General features: G+C 39.7%; 1 long non-coding RNA gene across 2 annotated transcripts in view; it reads left to right on the top strand.

The window, feature by feature from the left end:
* Positions 1-381: 381 nt before the first annotated feature.
* LOC117820443 overlaps positions 382-15172 on the top strand; it is a 42451-nt gene continuing 27660 nt past the window's right edge. The window contains exons 1-4 of one of the 2 annotated variants that reach the window (XR_004632743.1): positions 382-666; positions 869-922; positions 2297-2408; positions 2602-2928. This is a non-coding gene — a long non-coding RNA (uncharacterized LOC117820443). Of the gene's footprint in view, positions 667-868; positions 923-2296; positions 2409-2601; positions 2929-15172 lie in introns of those variants that run through there. The other variant, XR_004632744.1, reaches the window with a different exon arrangement.

Here is a 15172-nt window from a genome sequence, read left to right as displayed (position 1 = left end):
CTGGTCTGCAGAAAATTAGCCTATATGAGCATGTGGCTGTGTTTCCTGTACTGTTATAAATTAACCTACTGCTACTGATGCCTTTAATAATTAACTGTTCTCTTACTCTAAACTTAGGAGTCATCTGGCAAAAATAAAGGCAGAAAACTCATTACATTTTCTATTTTCATGTTTTTATTATAAGTTTAGCTTCTTGGTTGATATTTATTACTATAATGGGTAAAATGTACTATTTTTTAGATCATTACAAAATGTATGTATTCTGAAAGACATCTCACGACCTCCCAGGGGGTCCCGACCTACACTTTGGGAACCCCTGCTTTAGACTAATATAGAGCGTTGCTCTGTTTTGGTTTTAGCAGTAGCTGCGTGCGTGCCAGGTGCGTGCGGAATGTAGAGCGAGTGAGCGTAGGAGGAAGTGACGTCGTGAAAGCCGAGAGAGCGAGAGTTAGCGGTAGATACATCATCAGTGTATCAATAAAAAGTTTTGTTTGTGTGCGGATGATAAAACACGCACCTCCTCCGACCCAAGCCGGACTCATGTGTGCTGCTCACTGTTTGCTGCTGCCACATTTAAGTGCACGGGTTAGCACGCATTAACTTCGGCCCTGGAGCAGGCCAGTAATTTTCACCTGTGCTTCCGGTTGTGACGCAAAAGCAGGAAAGGTTAGTAAGACCATCCTCTTTTTTTTATTGTTTTAATTTATTTAAAGTTTTTTTTCCCCATAGTGTTTGAGTTTTTTTTAACAAACTGTTAATAAATTTATTTTATTTAAATGTCACATGAACAGTGTTTTTGTAATAGTAAGCCAACTAAACATGCATGTCCAGTCTCGCTAACTTACTGCAACTTCATTTTATTTTGTAGGAGCTGGAACAGGCTGTAATCTTTACATGGAGGTGCTGTCTGCCTAAGTGCCAGGTATGTGTGCTATATTTTTACTGTTTCTTTTGTTTGCACGTTTGTTTGTTTTTTTAAAGTTATATTTTTGGGCTTTTTTCACCATTATTGGATTGAACAGCTGAAGAGAGACAGGAAATGTGGGGAGCAGAGAGTAAGGGGAAGACATGCAGTAAATTAATTTAAATCCAAACTCAAAACTCATCTGTTTAAACTGGCTTACTCTATCTGACCACAACTCCACTGTCCATTCACTTAAAACTTTTTAAAATTGTATTTTATTAACTGTTTGTTATTTAAACTCTGTTTGTTTTAATGTTGTAAGGTGACCTTGAGTGTCAAGAAAGGCGCCTATAAATAAAATGCATTATTATTATTATTATGAATGGTTGACCAGCTGGGAGTTGAACCAGCGACCTCTGTGATGAGGACTGTAGCCTCCATACGTGGGACGCTTAGACTGCTAGGCCACCAATGCCCCATGTTTGTTTGTTTTTATTTATCAATACTTTTTGTCAATGGTCTAGGCTACTTATGAAGCTCAGATGAGGTATCACTGTTTATTCTATTATGTGTTGTAACCATAGACTGTATAGAATATGGACGTAGTATCTGTAACGTCACCCAACTGTTTCTGAACCGTTGTTTTGAGGCCAATTGTCGGCGGGAGCCATATTGCTGCCGTCGAGCGATTGTGACATAAAGAGGCGGCCTTTGAGCCTCCTCGCCAACAGCTACAGTGTTCCTGCCTGTCAATCAAGTCAGCTGTGCCTCTCATTGGAAGACTCGTAATCTCAATATCTTCGTAATTGCTGCGTTAGAAAAAAATTCTATTCATACTACACTCGTCTTTTGTACCAGTCTGTAAACATGTTTATTTCTGCTGTAAAGATTGTCTTTTTTGAATTGGTGTGTATGTGGTTTCCAGTACTTCCGGAGCCAGCTTCAAGCGGATCCTCAATGAACTGCAGTTTTGAACATTTCCGCATTGGCCTTATAAATTGTAACATTGATATATGGTTTGTTTTGTTTGTCCAGTTCAAAATCCAGATTCACATACACAGTAGTCCCACAAAAAATTTGTGTTGGTCAGATCTGTGTGAAAAATATCCACGACAAAGTGATCTTAAAAACTAGTGCAGATTCATTTTTGGATCAGTTGACTAACCAACCATTTAACTAATATTTCTGCTCAAACTAGCCAAACTACCAAATACCCACCTGAAATTTGTTTTTATGAATTATACAGCTTCTTTTTCTCTCCTCTCAGCTGGATTTGAGTTTCTGTTCCTGCAGTAAAAGCCTCTCCTCCACCTGCTGTTTAAGTGAGCAGCTTAGAATACCATGCTGGAACATTTCCCTGTAATGACTGCTTTTAAAACCTCTTCTGTACAGAGCCAGAGCTGCTGCGCCCATGCCAGTTCTCATGAACAGGTATCTCTGTGGTATGATGGGGAGGCTGTGGCTGATGCTGATGCTGCCGAGTCCCCTGGGAGCTCTAATTAAGGTAAAGGAAGCAGGACTCATCTGCATGGCTGATGGAGCTCAGAGCGCTCTTTATTATTATGGAGCTGCATGGAGAGGCATGATTGAGAGAGCCACTGATGATAGAGGGAAAAAGAGGGAAAAAAGGATATTTACAGAAGTACAGAGCCTGGTCCAACTGTAACCCACTTAATATTCATTCTGTTTCACTTTAGATACTGTATGTCTTCTGTTTGTGGTGAATGGAGGATGAAATGGTTGATTGAAGACGAGAGGATGGAGCCAAAAAGAGATTAATAAGGTTAGACTGGATAAAGGGATGGTCGGGTGAGTGTATGTGGGTGAATTAAGAAGTGTATTTTGTGGCTGCTTGAATGGGAAGAACTGTCAATTGAGAAGGAGGATTGGATGGATTAATAGATGAATGGATGGATACAGGGTGTAAGGTCCAATGAGAAATAATGGCAGACCTGGAGAAGAGTCAAAAGCGTTAGTCAAAGTATTTTGACGGATTTTGATTAAAATGTTAGAGTTGCGTGATATTCTTTGGCATCAGTGTCACCTCTACTGTTATCAAATAGGGGGTGAAATAAGGCTGTTACTATCATCAGTGAACCTCCAAAATAAGCCTTTTTTTGTGTGTGGTTTCCATGACACCTACTACAATACCCGTAAGCACAGCCACCTACCAACCAAACACAGCAGAAGAACAGCTCTCAGGGTGGAAAAAAAACAAACAGAACTGGACTAGAACACAATTTAACTGCTGTTGAATATTCACACTGGAATAAATGAGTAAAACGGCAGTGCTATGAAAGGTGATGATACATTTGTTTTCACCGATGATGCAGACAATATCTAATGATGAAACACTACATCTTTGAGGAATACTATTTTAAGATATCGCTGTAGACGCACAAGGTTGGACCCTGAAACACCCCAATTTCAGATTACCACCTGTCAAATTTACATAAAATGCTAAAGTTTTCTAATCTTTTCTTAGTTTTAGTTGCACATCTGATGATTTAGGGTAAGGTTTAAAGGTCTGTAAGTTAAAAGGAAGCATTTATCCAACCTTGCATGCTTACATTTGCAATGGAATAGGGCAGAAATAACCTTTGTGAGATGATCATGCCTGCTTTCCTTTCATTAAATATCTGTTTCAAACCTGACATCTTGTCGGTTAAAGGCCAGCAAAGTCATATTGTACATATCAGAATTTTCTGTAGCTCACACTGTTAGCAGGTTCCTGGCAGTCTGTGATGCCATACCTGGGAATATATGCTTATTTATGTTATTCCAAGGAATCTAGACTTTTTTATTGTTCTTAGCAGGGTAGTACGTTACATACATTTGAAGCATACTGTAAGTGATTCTTAACTTGTATACCACTGAAACACTATGGGTACATTTTTGTGTGTGTGTGTGTGTGTGTGTGTGTGTGTGTGTGTGTGTGTGTGTGTGTGTGTGTGTGTGGTTGTGTGTGTGGTGACTGATGGAAGCTTGCAGTTTTTTATTTTTTTTAGGGGGGGGGGGGGGGGGGATATCAGGGGAGAAATCTACGATTAAGGCATTTTTAACAGAATTGAGGTCATGTAAAAGGAACGTGTTTTAAATCAAAGGAAGAATACATAATAATGTTGTGAAAAAAGGTGCACACACAGTGAATAAAACTCAATAAAGTGACATTTTGTTGACTAAAGGAAGGTGATGCAAGTAAAACTGCATAAGAATTGAAATTCTGTGCAAACTGAAGATGATGCAACGTGCTGTACTGGTTGAAGAACACTGTCAAACTCTTTTATTGTCAGTCCAGTACAACTACTGTACTGAGAGTTCTCGGGTGTCTGTACGTAGGTTTAGGGATGTGGGTTGTACAGTCCATTAAAATTATTGCGCAATAATGGAAATAATTTAAGGATTTTTAAATTTTTCTTGTAATAAGATTTTTCTCAATACAATCTTTACAATATTTACTTCTACAGTTGCTGATCTTAGCCCGCCATCACATACAGAGAAGAGACGAACAAGCAGAGCCAAAATAAGCTATTGAGTAAAAGTGGCGTCACAGGTCTGTTTTTTATGCTTTTTCAGAGGATGTAACAGGATAACAACTTTCAAAACATTATTTTGGAAGAAGAAAATAGTCCTCAAGTTTAACTCACTGAATCTTTAACATACCCTGAAAAGTCTTCATGACAGCAATGATGTATTTGAAAAATGAAGCCGCGGCTGCCCAATCAACAAGCTTTTAGAACTACAGGAAGTCCAGAAAAAATGTTAAAAAAAAAAAAATTGAAGAGTTAGATTATTTTTGTAATGCCCTTGAGGTATGCACAAACTTCACATTTTAATAAATGACAAAATCTGTAATCATATTGCTATATTGGCCATCAGGAGTAGGTTATCAAGGATGAAAGATATCTTTATCACCTTTTTGTTTTACAGCTAGCAGTACAACACAAACAATGGAAAAGAATAACAACACCCTAAGTTGTTTAAAAAAAAAAAAGACAATGGCATTAAAATAGACACAATGGGTTATCAGTATCAGCTCAAAAACACCCATAACTGGCACCCCCAGTTTAGTTAAGCATGTATGATACTGTCAACATTTTCTTTACACCTCTCAATAAAACACAGAAACTGCACTTCTCACACCGTATGTTTCAAAAACAGGCATGTTACTATTACTGTGATGTCCACGGGGGGATTATTATTCCTGCTTTGTTACTTCAAGACTGATTTAAATCTCAATGGATGGACAATATCACATAAATTAGACAACTTTTTATCTAATCATATCACACGAAAGAAACAACATGATGAAGGTGGAGGAAAAGATCTGTAACGACAAAGAAAAAGAAGAGGATAATTTGACAGTAGAGAAGACTGATCTGTACTGAGGTGTATATGATATTGTTGTATATGATACATTTGCAAGAAGAGAGCTTTCCACTTTTTTGTGTTATCTATTGGGTTTTTAATATCTATTCTTTTTTAATTACTATTTGTATCTATTGATTGTGTTTTTAAGCTTGTACAGCACTTTGGCCAACCGCGGTTGTTTTTTTAAATGTGCTATACAATAAAGTTTGACTTGACTTGACTTTTTCAAAATGTATGTCACACCAATTTCTCTCCAATGGAGAAATGTAATTGGATCTTCTACCTCTTTATCAGAAATCATTTCTTAATCAGGAATCTGAACTTTTACTTGTGGAGAGAAACTGAGCACCTCTGCCACCTCTGCCTCCGAGCATAGTCTGACATGCCTGGTATCCAATCACCTGTTGTTTAAGCAATCAGTGGAACTGCTGGATGCTGTACAATCCAATAAAACCCACAGACTCTTTAATTTATAGACATACGGTAACTCACTTCGAGAGCAGTCTATTACAGAATGATACGATATTACAGATCTCCGAGAAACACAGATTTGTGTGATTAGAGCTAGTTAGTTAATAAGCACTTTGAAGGCTGTGTGTGTGTGTGTGTGTGTGTGTGTGTGTGTGTGTGTGTGTGTGTGTGTGTGTGTGTGTGTGTGTGTGTGTGAGAGATTGAACACTAATGTTACATCAGCCATAAGGCCCAGTGATGATCCTCATAATGACGTCCTGAGGAGCTTTTCAAATGAAACCCTCACTGTGTAACTGCTGCCCCAGGAGTGCTGGCATGTGTTGAAGAGAGGCAGGCGGAGCAGAGTGCAAACAGGCGCTACGAGGGAGGAGGAAGAGGGAGGAGTGTGGTAGGAAAAAAGGGAGAGGAAGACGTGGGGATCTATTGAGGAGAGCGTGAAGAGGAGGAAGAAGGAGGGAGGAGGATGGGAAATGATCTGAGGGACACGGGGTAGGGGTCGGGTGCTCCTCCCCACCAACCCAAGTAGAGCTTATTAAACACCTGAGACACCTCTCCCAAAGGCTACACTAACTCGAGCTATAGGTTTCTAATGTGTTACCCCAGGGTGGGAGCAGTTCAAAGCTGGCGTGGGTGTCTTGGGTGATGGTTTGTGAAGCAGGCATAATAAGCCTTAAGACATCAAGAAGAGCATTATCATTACACACGTCTGCCTTGCATCATCTGACCCAATCTCGTCAAATTATTGTAACACCATTCATCGTTTAGTCACACGCTGCAAAATGTCTACACACTGAGGGGGCGATGTTCGCTCTGTGCAGAGGAAGCTTTGTTTGTCTTGTGTGTTGTGAAATGCTGCAAGTGAGCGATGTGATGCTCGCTTCCTGTTGTCTCTGGCTGAACTTTAGACTCTGGACTGAAAGAACAGACGTGCCAGACGAGGAAGTAGGGAGCAGAGAAGCTAAACACAACCTGTTACAGCACAGGAGGGAGGTAGGGATTGAGGAAGGAGGGAGGGAGTGGGAACAGGGTGAGAAGAAACACTCAAGAAATACAGGATGTTCTCTTAACGTTGAGGTAGAGGAGATCACTACAATTAATACATAACATATTTTGAAGATGTGCCTTTTCCATACTTTCTTTTTAAAAGAGATCACATTGTGGAATATAATTTAGAGCCAAGAAGCAACCTCCAAGCCAACACTGAAGTCACAAGAACTGCAGTTCCTTAAGTGGCCACTTGAGGCAGGCTCCAAAAGTGAGTCAATCTCCATTAAAGCTGCTGTTGGTAGTCACGGAGCAAACATTTTTTCAGAGAGGGGGACTTTGAATGTCAACACTATCCCTCCCAACCAGATTTCCTCTTAGCCCCCCAACACAGCTCGTGCGCAGTCATGATAGTGCCATAACCAATCGGAGGATGTAGTAGGGGCTGCCCCTCAACCAACCAGAATGGAGGATTGGAGATTAGCTATGATTGGTCCATCATAATGGGAACGAGGGGAATAATAACATCACTTAATACAAAGGCATTGGAAAACGCAGAGATTACGCGACAGTCTCAAATTACTTCACTTACCGATGAGTACCGATGGGTATTATGACCTTTTCTCCAAACCCAGCAGAAAAAAAAGGAAAATTTTTTACACCTCAAAAATAATGAACTACCCCTTCAAAATGCAGAACTTAAAAACAGAATTAAACCTTTTTACTGCTTGGTAAAAGAAACCATTTTGGTCTCCATCGCTAATTCTTCATTCTTGAAGAGGTTTTGAGTGTTAATGTTTTTATGTAACTCACCTGTCTAAGATGTAATAAGGCTAAAAGTTTGGGCCGTGGCTCTCCTGTGTGACTGTCGATGGCTGTCTGCAGCTATTTCAGTCATGAATCTCTTTTTTAATTTTTTTTAAAGTTATATTTTTGGCCTTTTGCCTTTATTTGAGAGGAAGAGAGACAGGAAATGTGGGGAGTAGAGAGTGGGGGATGACATGCAGGAAATGGTTGACCGGCCGGGAATCGAACCGGCAACCCCTGCGACGAGGACTGTAGCCTCTGTATGTGGGGCGCTTAGACCACTAGGCCACCAGCGCCCCAGTCATGAATCTCTTGGCCGTGTTTGTGTTGTTGGTGCTTTTCGGTATATTTTCATGAATATAACATTTTGCTGTCAAAAAAGTCTGTACTGCCAATTTTCCATAGCGTAAAAATCGGTATCATTTCCTTGTTGGCCATATCAGGCTTGTCAGCTCATTCAGTGTTTGTCACACAATGATTTATGTGTGGCATAGAGCTCTTTTTCAAAAACTGAAATAGCTTTGAAAAGAATAATGACATTTTGGTAAAGTTGACAGCACTTAAATACAATAAAATCAAACAAAAAGTGATGTTTTTGTGAGAAAAGTGGAAGCAAAGAAACCTTGAAAACAGAATTGACAGGAATGTGTATTTTATCCTGACAGACAGCTGTGGTTTCTGTGTGATCAAGTGCTCACCTCTGGAGCTTCATTTTATCCCCAGCTCTCCCTCTCTGTTCTAGCTATGAAAGCCAGCACAATGGGGCCACGTTCACAAAACGAGAGGAGCCCACTCTCAGCTTCACAAGTCAAGGTTTTTTGTCCTCCAGAATGAAATCTGGGAAGCACAATGGTTTGGCCTCAGCATGGTCGTCTGTCTGCCCGCCTGTCATGCACAATATCTGCTATCTTTTCGACAAAACTTTTTGGGGATTCGTGCTTGACATGACTCTCTTTTTGTGACAGCAGAGAACACAGAGGAGAGAGCACAGAAAAACTTTGACCTTTCGGTGAAAGAATGTGAAAAGTCTGCACAGAGAAGGCCAAACATCTGAGTGATAGAGAGAAAACAGAGTTTAAAGACTTTTGGCACAAAGACTCCATCAGTTTAATCAGAAGATATATGTTATAAGTTAGTGGATGCTTGCTTTTTACCTGCATCAGACAGTTCCTTCATTTAATTTGACTGTGTTTTATTCATGTTGGGTTACCTCAGACACTGTGAGTCTCAGGTTTGCAATGAATGAAGGATGAAACGGTTGTGTGAACACAAGTGTATGGAACCAATGTATCCACTGTACACTTTAAAGTTATATTTTTGGGCTTTTTGCTTTTATTCGATAGGACAGCTGAAGAGAGACAGGAAATTTGGGGAGTAGAGAGCAGGGGAAGTCATGCAGGAAACGGTTGCGGCCGGGAATCGAATCGGCGACCCCTTCGACAAGGACCACAGCCTCTGTATGTGGGGCACGTAGACCGCTAGGCCACCAGCGCCCCTCCATTGTACACTTTAAGTTGAGTCAGGCTTTGCTCAATAATTTTCTTGCAACAATGAGTGAAACATGCGCTGTGGTAAACAGGTGTTCAGAGTTTGTTGAAAATTTCTTCTTAATGATTTTTAAAAAATAAAATCTTCATATTTTCTGACAGTCCCCTGAAAATCTAATCACCAGTGTTCAGAATTTTCTGCAATATTTGATTTTCTTTAAATCCTAAAATTATTCACTGAGATTAAAAGTGAAATACATTAAATTTCTTAGTTCATTCTTCTTTAAAGCCAAAATCACTCACCACAAACTTGCCTCCAGGAGTATTAATAATCTCTTCATCACACAATTTTCTGAGTCACAATACAATACAATATACCACATCAAAGATTTCATGCGATACAGCACGATACGATACAATAAGATATGATACAATATCATACGAAACCATAAGAAAGGAAAATGATACAAAAATACACGATATGATCCATTACAATTCAATATGATACAGTACTATATGATACCAAAATATATGATACAGTGCGATACAGTATGAGACAATGTGAAATGAAACGAAAACCATACCAAACGATATCATACCTTATAATATGAAATAATTCATTTTATTGTCCACTTGGGGAAATATGTCTTGGACTTGAGACAGATATAACCACAAACTCTATTCCAGGAGTTTTCACCAAATGATGTTCTCAGTAACAATACATCCTGATACAATATGGCACACTTAGTCCTTTGGACCTTCCTAGACAGAGAAAGAAGTCACCCCAAACAAGGCATTTAACTTGGAAAATTGGATCATTGGAAACCTCAGGTAGATAGACACTGAAAACCAAACAAAATGGTATGATGCAGTACTATATTTGATATTCCTGTAGGAGTCTCACTCACCTTGTATAGTGTTATGTTCAATGGAAATGTTCAGTGTAATGTGAATTACAACATAAGCAGGCTGATGTTTTAACCAAGCGGCAACCTCCGGTCTAAAAATATGAGTCAATGCGGAAGTGTTAAAAGCTGCAGTTCATCGAGGATCCGCTTGAGGCTGGCTCCGGAAGTACCGGAAGTCACATACACATGAATGGGGAAAAGACGATCTTTGCAGCATTAATAAACATGTTTACAGCCTGGTACAAAAGATGAGTGTAGTCTGAATAGCTAATTTCTCGATGTCCTCTCACTGTGAGGGGGGTGAATTTTTTTCTAATTCGGCAATTTCGAAGATATTGAGATTACTAGTCTTCCAATGAGAGACACAGCTGCCTGTGGGAACACTGCAGCTGTTGGCTAGGAGGCTCAAAGCCCGCCTCTTTACGTCACACTGGCTCGACAGAAGCAATAAGGCTGCCGCAGCCGATTGGTCTCAAAACAGCTCTTCAGAAACAGATGGATGACGTCACGGATACTACGTCCATATTTTTTACAGTCTATGGTTTTAAGTTAACTTCAGTTTCATGTTCATTTGTCCTGCAAGGAAGCTAATGAAAATGAATTGCTATTGAAGCATTACTGAGAAATCAGACGGACTGAATTTTAAGCAAATAGATAAAACATTTTCATATAAATCAAATCATCTTTACATGTAGGTAATGAGCAGGATAACCACCCATTCACTATACACTATCTCCTACATAGTACACAGGTACCTTAGCTGGGACTACATTGAAGTGTCACTTGTTAGGTGTTAACACTCTGCAGCCAATCAGCATTAAGTACTCTCTCAGACTGTGGTTTAAACACGATATTGTAATGTTATACTCAAAGAGTGTAATTAAGCAAGTTTTTACTAAAACCTTTAATTTTACACAAAGAACAACAATAACTGAAGAAGAGGTTGACAATAGTGAAATACAATAATAAAGACAGATAGTGACAGAATGAGTAAATCAAAAGAGAAAGTAATAAGAAACAAAAAAGAAGGGACATAAAAAGGAGGAAAAAGGACAGTGACCAAGAGCAATCCAGAAGAAAGGTAACTCAGAGAAATGGAGCGTTAGGACATCTGCTTTGCTCAAGGGGCCTCCTCTGGTCCACTGGCTGCGTGTGCTTACATGTGTGTGTGTGTGCGTGTGTTTGTCCAGGCGTCGGTACACCTGCACAGACTGAGTGGGTTGGCTCAGTGGGTTGGCTCAGTGGGCTGGCGTGGAGCTCCATGGATCCCCCTCCAGGCCGGCTCTCTGTCAGGCCCTGCCAAGGTCAGCCTCCTGCCAGGGGGGGAGGGGGGAGAAGGAGGGAGCGAGGGAGAGAGAGAGAGAGGGAGGGAGCGGGGGCGGGGAAGGGGGACGCTTCGGCATGACCACCGGGGCCTCAGCAGGCTGTGTCTAATAGCAACCGCAAAGCTCTTATACACACACACACACACACACACACACACACACACACACACACACACACACTCCCAGAATGAACTTTAACACCAATACAGACACATACAAGAAAGTCGTAAACAAACTGATAGGGACACATTCTAGTGATGAGGTGGTGCCTGTAGCAAGGATTTCACATTTTTGACTCTCCAAACAAGATAAGACAAAAGTAAAGGTACAAAGAAAAGGAAATAGTTGGATTATCTGGCATAGAAAGTATGGCTGCTGGGCTTAAGAGGATGAAAGAGAAGCTGGGAAAGTAACAAGGAGACCTGTGTGTTTTAAAACCGCTCTCCGTATTATGTCCATTCCACAGCTATCCATTACCCCGATCATTTTACTGGGCGGCTAGACACAGGGTGGAGTCTGTGACACTGAAGCCAACCTGAAATACCTGAGTCACTCATGTACACCCAAGAACACCATGAAAATGGTGTTCCTGAAATCATCAACGAAAACGACCCAAGTGAAAACACAACAGTTGATAAGAAGGTTCACAATGGTGTCAGCAGCAGTTTGATTTAATGGTAGGCAGAATTGGCAAAAGTATACATCTTATTGAGTAGAAGTTTTAACTTCAGCACTGAAGTAAAAATTAAAAGTTACAAATAAGTATAAAAGGGGTTGCTGGTGGCCTAGCGGTCTAAGCATCCCGCATATAGAGGCTACAGTCCTCGTCACATAGGTCGCTGGTTCGACTCCCGACCGGTCGACCATCCACTGCATGCATTCTCTCTAATCCCCACATTTCCTGTCTCTCTTCAGCTGTCCTATCCAATAAAGGCGAAAAAGCCAAAAATATATCGCTTCAAATAAGTATAAAAGTATTCGGACGGGCCGTTTTTGTGTAAATCCAACAGAATTTAACATCATATTAAGGTGACAATCAAAATGAAATAATGCTAACTTAAAATTTCAAGGGCCTTCATTGGCCTAATGGTTAAAGTTTGCCGTCTGCACGAAGGCTACAGTGCTATTTGCAGTGGGTGCAGGATTGACTCCTGGTCTAAACCCTTTGCTTCAGGTCTTCCCCCACCCTCCACTCCCCACATTTCTGTCTCTCTTCAGTTCTCACGAAACAACAAATTTGTATTTCCTGTATTTCCTACATGTTCATATTTCAGCATCCTAAGTACTAAAATGCCCTGTACTCATATCCCATTCAATGTAAAACTGTTCTATTTTTTTAACACCTCTGTGCTCCACAATGTCACTTGTCTGTCATGGACCAATCAGAATCAAGAAGAGGCAGGACTTCTGATGTCAACTTTGTCAATAACTAACTATACTCGTTTTTTTCAAGGGTACAGTTGCCAGGCATAGAGCTGCTTCTAATGCTTAGACATGAGAGTTATCAAGATTACAGAGGAACATAAAAATACTTAATGGAAAGTAGAAGCGCTGCAGGACAACTTATGTCATCTAGTAACAGTAAACGCTGTTGAAAGGTGGAAGTGCAAAAAACTCTTTAAGTGGACACAGGCCCTTACTCCTTACTCTCCATGTGAAATGTGAGAAGGAGTTACATGCTGCCCTGAATCTGCTCTAAAATTGTTAGAAATGTTGTTTGGATCACTGTCATCCATGTAGCTGGAAGTTCTACATGTCATTCACGGACATTGTATCAACTAGACACCTCACCCCTGCAGTCAAGTTTCCCTGTCTTGCATCTTTGAGTCTTTGCACGCTGTAAACACTGTTTTCATCATCTTACCTCACTTTTCTGTCTGTATTTCATAAATCCAGATAGATATTTTTAATGTTACTGGTACAAGTGGGAGAAGCAGAATGGGGTTAAGTAGAAGGAGCTGCGGGTTAGCATAACAGCTCAGAGTCAACAGACCAGATAACTGAGACGGACTGCTTCATGAATATCTGCAATACAACACCAGCTGTTTATCGCACTACATTCACTTCGTAAACATGAGTTGTGGAATATAGGTAAATAGCAAAACCAACTCTTTTCTGAGCATGTCTTTTAAAATAATATATTTATTATTATTAAAGGCTCTTTCTTTTGACTATTTTGCCTTTACTTTGATGACAACTAAGAAAGAGACAGGAAATATTGAGAGGATAAATTGGGGTTGAAATGCAGCCAAGAGGACAAAAGGTCAAAGTCGAACCCAGGGCCACTTCTGGGAGGACAATAGCCGTTTTATATGGGGTGCACATTGTACATTCTGTGCTAAACCAATACCTTGTGTCTAATGATTTAATTCATTACTGTTGGATGCTCACTGAGAGGCAAGAATGGGGCTGGAAACTCTGCTTATTAACCATACTGAGGATGCAAACTGGCAAACACAGGAACCAGTTTACTGACTTGGACTGAGAGGATTAGTAACAGTAGCTAACTTACTATTGAGACCAAAACATGTGCTGGAAGTAGTTTCATCAAATCTATCAACTTGTGGAGTCTGCCAAAATGACGTCTTAGCATCATGGACTGAAAAACACAGAACATGTGTGCAGCCTTCCATTTTGTGTCACAAGTAAGTGATGTGTAAGATGAACAACAGGTCTCACATCAGGGTCAAGTGTCATGGAAACGTCACTTAGGAGAAAATCAGAATTAATAAATACCCTTGGTGAGGGCGCCGTTAGCCTGGCGATTTAAGTGTGCACCCCATGTACAGAGGCTGTAGTCCTCGCACAGCGGGACTGGTTCGAGGCTGGACACCCGGCTTGAATATTTGCTGCATGGCTTCTCCCGCTCTCTGCTCCCCGCATTTCCTGTCTCTCTCCAGCTGTCTGATAAAATAATGGCAAAAATATATTCATTATTAATTTTTGTTGAATACCGTCTGTGAAAAGTCTGGAAGAAAACTTCTGACACCATGTTGGATAGGAGAGCACACATTATGCCTATTTTAAAATCTTCACATTGGCTGTCTGTTGCTTTTCGTATTGATTTTAAAATAATTTTACTAGTTTTTAAGGCACTGCATGGTCTTGTACCAGACTAAATATCAGAGATGCTTTTAGTGTATAAACCAAGAAGGCCTCTCAGATCCTCCTGCTCCTCTCTTTTAGTTGTTCCCAAGAGCAGAACTAAAACATTTGGTGACGCTGCTTTCAGCCACAACACTCCTAAACTCTGGAACAGCCAGCTGGTGGATCTTAAAGGAGCTGGCAGAGATATTGAGACTTTTGAATTTAAAACAAAAAACGTATTTATTCAGTCTGGCATTTATGTAGGGTTTAACAAATGTATTACTTACCTTTTACTTTAATATTGATTTAAATGTTGCTTTATTATTTTAGTAATTTAACTGTTATATTATTCTATTTGTATGTATTTATTCATTCATTAATTTTTTTTATATTTATCTACTCAGTTTTATTAATATTTTTAGCCTTAGTGTTATTTTCAACTCTTATCCTTACCCCTTTTAAATCTATTTATTTTAACTATTCGTATTATTAATTTTGATGCTTTAACTTTTAATTACACATATTTTATTTTTGGTGTGCATTAGTCTCTATTTTAATTAAACAATTTTTCTTTTTTTATTATTATTATTATTATTATTATTATTATTATTATTATTATTATTATTATTATCTTCCCCTAATATGTCTTGCCATTGTTTTATTTCTGCTTCTTTCTTGCTTTTCAATCACTGTAAAGCACTTTGGGTTGCATTTGATTTGTATGAAAGGTGCTATATAAATAAAGCTTGATTGATTGATGGATTGATGGATGCTTACTAGAATAAGAAGCAGAAGTAAAGCTTGAAACGTAACAAACATGACAACGAT

The sequence above is a fragment of the Notolabrus celidotus genome, chromosome 10 (assembly GCF_009762535.1).
Source record: "Notolabrus celidotus isolate fNotCel1 chromosome 10, fNotCel1.pri, whole genome shotgun sequence".
Lineage (NCBI taxonomy): Eukaryota > Metazoa > Chordata > Actinopteri > Labriformes > Labridae > Notolabrus > Notolabrus celidotus.
The sequence above is the reverse complement of the archived record's forward strand: the minus strand, read 5'-3'. Positions and strand labels throughout refer to the sequence as shown.